Source organism: Musca autumnalis, unplaced genomic scaffold (genome assembly GCF_047663935.1).
Source record: "Musca autumnalis isolate F117 unplaced genomic scaffold, ASM4766393v1 scaffold_1, whole genome shotgun sequence".
NCBI classification, from domain to species: domain Eukaryota; kingdom Metazoa; phylum Arthropoda; class Insecta; order Diptera; family Muscidae; genus Musca; species Musca autumnalis.
The window spans coordinates 213,050,405-213,058,866 of NW_027411644.1; the positions used below are offsets into that span (position 1 = coordinate 213,050,405).

The 8,462-nt window shown below is 34.4% G+C and overlaps 1 non-coding gene across 1 annotated transcript; it reads left to right on the top strand.

Moving 5' to 3' along the window:
• The first annotated feature begins 461 nt into the window (after nt 1-461).
• LOC141391597 (U1 spliceosomal RNA) lies at nt 462-626 on the top strand. Its single transcript, XR_012409685.1, has one exon. It is a non-coding gene; the product is annotated as a U1 spliceosomal RNA (small nuclear RNA).
• The last annotated feature ends 7,836 nt before the right edge of the window (nt 627-8,462 follow it).

Sequence of the window (8,462 nt, forward strand, 5' to 3'; positions counted from 1 at the left end):
ATATTTTAATGTCATTCCATATCACTTGTGAATACAAATGGTCCTTGTAGGCCCTTTGCATTTTTTTATTTCTTTGCCGAATTTTAGTTATTTTATTTACTAAAAATTAACTTAAATATTATAAGACATTTATACAGATAAATACTCGTACATACAATGCAGGTAGTAATGAAAAGAAGCAGAGGCATGTGTATGTACATGACCTTACCGGCAATTGTTATGACTTGGCTTCTTTTTTATTGTTATGCCTTTGTACAATTTAACACATTCTACTAAGGGTGATTTTTCCCCTAATTGATCAATGTTTGTACCTAATACCGTTATTGGTGCTCATTTCTGCTATGTTAAATGTTGATTTCAACGTAAGATGTGCCTTGAATTCTTTGTCGTTTTTTGAAAATAATTCTCATTCTATCCCTCTTTCGTGTTGGCTAAATAGTTCGTAAATGGCTGAGAAAAGCATACTTACCTGGCGTAGGGGTTACCGTGATCATGAAGGCGGTTCCCCCGGAGTGAGGCTTGGCCATTGCACTTTCGGTTGAGTTGACCTCCGCGATTATTCCTAATGTGAATAACTCGTGCGTGTAATTTTTGGTAGCCGGGAATGGCGTACGCGCCGTCCCGACATAAAATAATTCATTACAAAAATTGTAATTATTGACATTGTTAGTTGCAAATTACAAATGTTTGTATGTAACTGAAATTTGTTAATTCTACTTTCTGTGCATGCAGAATAAAAGTCGTAAAACTTCGATAAGTGTTGGTATAATTTATAACAGTTTTGAAGTGTTATCGTGCGGTTCAGCATTTGATGGTGTACTGGAACAAAGGCTTGAATTGAAATACAATTTCATACAATTCATAATTTCAAATGCTGTTGAATTGTACACTAATATTATAATAAATTTAAATTCTAAAAAGCTAGCACCATTTATTTTTAAAAAGGACCACATATTTTGTCATAGAGCAGCTTAGATTAGCTATTATTAGCAATATCCATTCAAAATGCACCATTAATATTTATTTCTTGAACAATATTGCTTAGTTTTGTAGAAAATTTAGTATATTTATAAACAATTTAATTTTTTAAAAAAAATTTCGAACGTTAACTTTACTAAATTTTATGTTTCTGTACATCAGAGGCCTCCACAAGGCTATTCAAGTACAAAAAAGTCGAACTTTACCCAGAAAAATACTTAAAAAATAACAAAAATGTAGTGCCTTAAGGTGTTCGAATATGAATTTTGCCTCGACTCTGAACGCCATCTACCGTAAATGATGGAACTAATTAAAATAAGTCTTTGTTTCAGGTAAATTATTCTTAAATATTCTCTATCCAATTAATTAAAGCATTTGTTTCTATTATATCTGCCATAAATACCGATTTTACTCATTTTTGAAGGGTGTTCGAATATGAGTTTTGCATACTGTATAAAGATGCAGCAACATCAACTCCTTGACCTTGAATCAGTGTTCGGAAACAAACAGTACCTTATCATAAGGTACCGTACATGTTACACAAACACTAAAAATTTATAAAGTTTATGTACACGTACACAAACTTTAAAAATCCATTTTAGCGTTTATGTACATGTACCCCACGTGAATCGAAAAGTTCGTCAAACACACATAATTGGTACGCAACCACCATCGTAATGTAACAACCACGTACCTAACGAAATGGTTGCGTACAGAAGCGCGTACATTAAAAAACCACCTAGTGTACATCATAATGTACCTTTAGAAAAGAAGTGGTGGTTAATAAATTATTAGAAAATATTAGATTTATTTTTTTTTTTGTGGAATAAATACAAATAAAATATAATTAAATATAAATGAATATTTATCTTCTATTTATTAGGACTATAATGACATTATTTAAATGTTATAAATACATATGAAGGAATTGAGTAATGCCTAAGCAAAACGCTCCTATCTAATTTTTAAAATATTGACAATTTGCAAAAGGGTTGCTATGGGTGATAGAGGTATATTTTTGGCGATTCGAACTTTAAGGGTACGAATACTATTAAAATTGTTCCATTTGTATTGTGAAAACCACAGTGGAACCATAATCACAAAATATTCTTATATATATTGTCCGACGTTTTGCATGTATTCCAATTGGTAATTAGAGTTATTTTTAATGTTTTTTTTAGCAACGTCAAGAAGAACAGTTGGAAATAATTTATTTTGAGTTTGATACTAATACACTAATATAATAAAATATCTTGTCGTTTCCCAGATAGCATTTGGAAGACTGTTTTTTCAAAAATCACATTGCGGAGTCTTTTTAGAGTCCTTTTGGTGATCACAAACTAATTAAGTCGCTTGTATGATCAGAAAGGGACTCGAAAGTGACTCCCTGTAATGATTAAAAAAAGTACAATTTGTAATACAACAACAAATGTGTAGCAATCACAAATAAATCATTGATGTGTTTAAAATGTGACCATTTTTTTATTTATTGTCACATATTAATCACCTGGAAGATTGAAAAATGCTTAATCAAAAAAGGGTCATGCAGGTGTTTGAAAAGTGATTATAATTATGTATCTTCTGATCATATTTTGAACTGTTAGGTGATTAAAATCTGATTGTTTTGTTTTATTTTGTTTGGTTGTAAATAATTCTCATATACACTTTCTACAAAACTTTGATATAAATGTAACGTATAATATTAAAGGTACAGACAAACACAACACAACAGGTTTTGCCAAGTGAAATGAAGAAGCAGTATACTAACCACCAAGCAACATAAAGGATAGTTAAAAGACATAACAAAGCAGAAAAGACTATAAAACAAAGGAAAGGAACAAAGAAGAATAAAAAGAAAAATTTTTTAATTTATTTCGTCTAACAAAAAGACTCATAAATGACTCCCTAAAGACTCATAAATGATTATAAACATGACTCTAAAAAGACTCGAAAAAGGGTCCCAAATTAGTCAACAAAACACCAATAAATGATTGAAATACGACTCGAAAAAGACTCATTTGTGATTTGTTTAGAAGAGTCGCCTGAGGTTACGTTTTCCTCCCGACAAATGAGTCATTTATGATCAGAAAATGAGCTCATATTCCAGCTTTTTAATCGTGCAGTCGGATCAAAAAAGACTCGAATTTGATTAAAAATTTCAAAAAATGCTGGCTGGGTTTTATGATTTCAAAATAAAAATAAATTCTAAATCACTATAAGAATTACTTTTTTGTGTTTTTCCAAATTATGAATTGCCGTTAATGTACTCAAAGACTGATACCTAGCGATGAATTCAAGGTCTACTCATGAAATTTGGAACTTCGAAATTTGAAACAATAAAATACTTCTTTCTGTCCTAAACGTGTAATAAAATGACTACGACAGTTCTGAATGCTGTATATATACTACATTTAGGTTAAAATTTGTTCTATCATAATCGTTATGATCGTTTTTATCTGAAATCATATTAACAAGCAGACCACATGCAACCAAATCTTTTTGGAACGAAAACCATCATCAGCGAGATTGCTAATATTGTACAGGCAATACCGTTAACCCAAAGTTTTGACTTTTGACATTTGTTCCAGCTTTTTTGGCGTTTTCTCCATTTTTGCGTTCCCGAACTTTTTGAAAAAACTTTTGTGTAAGATCAATTTTTTTCTCTTTCTCTCTTTTACGAGTTTTACTATTAAAAAGTATGGGAACAAAGCTTTTGTATATCAAGTAACATTGCTTTTACATTAGCTATTACGTCATTTATTTTTTCTTCTAATAAAAAAATCATCTCCTTGAATGGCGGAAATAAAAACATCCCTATAAGATGTGCTTTTTCAGCATACTCAATTCGAACATACTCGGTGAGAGCATTCCGTCGTCTATCTTTTCATTAGTCTATGGTTCTAGCTTTAATTCAGATATACGATCCAACTCATTCTTTTCTAGCAAAATACTTTAAATTTCTTTCTAGACTTGGTATATGCTCTCAAGCATAATATACGAGTATGTTGAATTCCAACGTGTTTTTATATCTTGTTTTAACGTTTTCGACAATTTGTTTAGCTCCGAGTGTTTAAAATATCTTACAAGCTTTTTTGAGCAGTCAATCAGAGGTTGTTTTTCAACAACATCATCCATAACTAAGTTCAAATTGTGGCAAGCGCAAGGTATACGTTTAAATCTTTTAAAATCCGAAACAACGTTGGAACCATTGTCGGTTACAAATACAGAATTTCTCAACTTGTCTTCAATATCAAATTTAGCGAGATAAACAACTGATTTTCAAAGACAGTATATTGAGTTAACCCGCTGAGTTGTTTTTGTATTTGCTTTTCTCTCATGAACAGAACAAATGGCAAACAAACATCACCTTTTTGTTTTGGCCTCTCCATAACAAAACGGCAAAAAATACCAGACTACGAAAACGAAGCAAATAATTTTAGGAAAACTACAGTATGTGAATTTTTTGTCGGTTTTATATTCGTGTTCGATTTTTGCGTTTAGTATAGTCTCTTACACGACTTCTAAAGGCAGCACAAAAATTTAGCACGATCGTGGCACATAGTGCAGATCGTGTTTGGTCGTGTCGTGCAAAATCGTGCCTTGAAAAAAAGCACGATCACGCAAGGCCAAAAATATATTCCGGCACGACACACACAAACGAGGCGATTTTCGAGAAGGCACGAACACGCTTTACTCACGGCAAGACACGCGCCTACCTCTTGTTCAAATTTAGTTTAACATCTAAAATGGTCCATATCGGTCCTCTTTTTACTACCCACAAGAGTTTAACATTTGTGTCTATGTGCGGTTTAGGGTCTGTCCGCAGATCCTTTGGAAATGTATACCGATGCTGTTCGTTGTGGTCCTGTTTAAAGCGATATTATGTTTTCCCTTGACAAGCCTATGCTTCCTTGCGAACTGGCCCAAAAGTTATACGATGACCCACTGAAATGATTAGTGGGCGCGATATCTATCGAAAAGATATGATTCCCAAAATAATATCCACTTCCATAATGGACCAAGTCGGTCCATTCCTTCAAGTACTTCCTCCGCAACACATTTGCACTTTAATCCTAATCCACATTTATGTATGCAAGTTCAAATGTCCAAAAAGGGCAACAAAATTCAAAAACAATTAAAAAATTATCAGTCGGCTTTGCCGACAGAGATATACCCTCAGCCTGTATATATTGAAACAATTTTTTTCCAAAAAACTTATGTATTTAGGGGTTTTTAAAATTTTTTGGGAATTTGAACCGACACAAATGTTCATTAGGATTAGAGATCAAAAGTTTTGCGGATGAGATACTTAAAGGAACCATTAAGTGGATCTCCAGCCACTACATATGGTGCCATAGGTTTTTACATCCTTCGGGATGTTTGCTCAAGACGTATGGACTTGCCCCTGAAAAAACGTTTACCATCGTAATTGAGGCAGCAAAGTGATTCGATATCAGGTCTTAAAGTGAACTTATCCGAAATTTTGTTGGTAGGTACCGGATGGAGTGGACAAATATAGTCCATATTTGAACCTGGTCTATATCTAGTAGATATATTAGGATGTGTAAAGTATGGACCAATTCGGCCACTCTCTTCAAGAGTTACCGTATGAACAAATTTTCCGAACATTTTTGAATTTTTGTGGGGGAGGTACCTGAAGGAGTGGACCGATATGGCTTATCTTCAAACGTAAACTATGTTTGGACAAAATATTACTAAGGCCAAATTTTGGACCGAATCGGCAGGTCATAGGGGTTTTTTGCAACTTTCAGGCTATTTTCTCAGGAAGTATGGACTTGCCCCTAATGAAACTTGTACGGTCGTATGGAGGACAGTGAATACAAGTTGCTAAAACAAAAATCAGAGCTATTCGAGAAATGACCCTAAACTGAACATTTCCGAAATTTTGTGTGGGAGGTACTCGAAGGAGTGGGCCGATTGAGTGTATATTGAAACATTATCTAAGTCTGGTACACATTTTACGATGGGGAAAGTATGGACTAAATCGGTTACTCTCTTCAAGAGTTATCTTGCGCACAAATTTTCCGAACATTTTCGAACTTTTGTGGGGGAGGTACCGGAAGGAGTCGAACGATATAGCCCATCTTCGAACTTAAACTAAGTTTGGTCAATATATTACGAAAGCCAAAATTTGAACCGAATCGGTTCATCCGTTCGGGAGTTATGCGCACCAGCCAGCCAGACAGACAGACAGACGGACGGACATTGCTCAATCGACTCCAAATTGTCTGAAAGACATTTCGTCCAAACATACTTGGGGTCTAAAACCATTATTTCGATGAGGCACATTTTGCCCGTATGAAAGTGTATATACCCTCGTTAGCATAAATGCTGAGGGTATAAAAAACCCCAAAATACATTCGATCTGTCCGTAGATGAAAGTTTAAATTCATATAAGCTGAGGGCATATATTTTAATTTAATTTTATTAAAAACACGATAGCTAGCCAACAGGGCCAAACATTTCCAAATACAACAATAAAGTTACTTCTCCGACTTATCTCTGTCGACAAAGCCGACTGATACTTTTTTACTTGTTATTTCACATTTTTTATACCCTCCACCATAATATGGAGGGTATATTAAGTTTGTTTTTCCGTTTGTAACGCATTGAAATACTCATTTGCGACCCTATAAAGTATATATATTCTTGATCAGGGTAAAATTCTAAGTCGATCTGAGCACGTCCGTCCGTCTGTGGTAATCACTCTAGCATCCACAAAAATGGAGATAGGACGCTGAAATTTTGGGAAAATGCGTCTTTTGTTTGCAGGCAGGTCAAGTTCGATGATGGGCTATATCGGTCCACGTTTTGGTATAGCCCCCATATAACGGTACCCCCCGATTTACGGTATTTTGACGTTTGTAGCTACATTTTCAGACCGATTTAGCTATAATTTGACATTTAGGGTTCATAAGTATCAATAAACTTATATAACAAAACTTGTGGACATAGGTCCACGTTTTGGTATAGCCCCCATATAACGGTACCCCCCGATTTGCGGTATTTTGACGTTTTTAGCTACATTTTTAGACCGATTTAGCTATAATTTGACATTTAGGGTTCATAAGTATCAATAAACTTATATAACAAAAGTTGTGGACATAGGTCCACGTTTTGGTATAGCCCCCATATAACGGTACCCCCCGATTTACGGTATTTTGACGGTTTTAGCTACATTTTCAGACCGATTTAGCTATATTTTGACATTTGGGGTTCTTAAGTGTCAATAAACTTATTTAACAAAACTTGTAGACATAGGTCCACGTTTTGGTATAGCCCCCATATAACGGTACCCCCCGATTTGCGGTATTTTGCTGTTTGTAGCTACATTTTCAGACTGATTTAGCTATAATTTGACATTTAGGGTTCTTAAGTGTCAGTAAACTTATATAACTAAATTTGTGTACAAAGGTCCACGTTTTGGTATAGCCCCCATATAACGGTAGCCCCCGATTTACGGTATTTTGACGTTTTTAGCTGTATTTTCAGACCGATGTAGCTATAATTTGACATTTAGGGTTCTTAAATATCAATAAACTTATATAACCAAAGTTGTGGACATAGGTCCACGTTTTGGCATAGCCCCCATATAACGGTACCCCCGATTTACGGTATTTTGACGGTTTTAGCTATATTTTCAGACCGATTTAGCTATAATTTGACATTTAGGGTTCATAAGTATCAATAAACTTATATAACAAAAGTTGTGGACATAGGTCCACGTTTTGGTATAGCCCCATATAACGGTACCCCCCGATTTACGGTAGTTTGACGTTTTTAGCTAAATTTTCAGACCGATATACCTATAATTTGACATTTAGGGTTCTTAAGTGTAACTAAACTTATAAACTACGTTTTGGTATAGCCCCCATATAACGGTACCCCCGATTTACGGCATTTTGACGTTTTTATCTACATTTTCAGACCGATTTAGCTATCAATTGACATTTAGAGTTCTTAAATGCCAATAAACATTTATAACTAGTGGACATAGGTCCATGTTTTGGAATAGCCCCCATATAACGTTACCGCCCGATTTCAGGTATTTTGAGAATTTTACCTACAAGTTTTAACCGAATTATCTGTAATTCGAACATTTGACATTTGAAATTCTTAGTGGTCACCACACCTCTCCACTAAAAATTGTCAAGAAAGCCCCCATATAACGGTACCTTCCGATTTTCAGTAATTTGATGATTTTACCTACAATATAAAACCGAACTAGCAGTAATTTGGCATTTGAAGTTCTTAGTGGTCACAACACCTCTCCATCAAAAATTGTCAACATAGGTCCATGTTCGGATATAGCTCCCATGTAACGGTACCTCCCAACTTTCAGTAATTTGGCAATTTTAGCTACAATTTTTAACAGAACTAAGTGTAATTTGACATTTGTAGTGGTCACCACATATCTGCACCAAAAATTTTCAACATAGCCCCAATATAACGATACTTCCCGA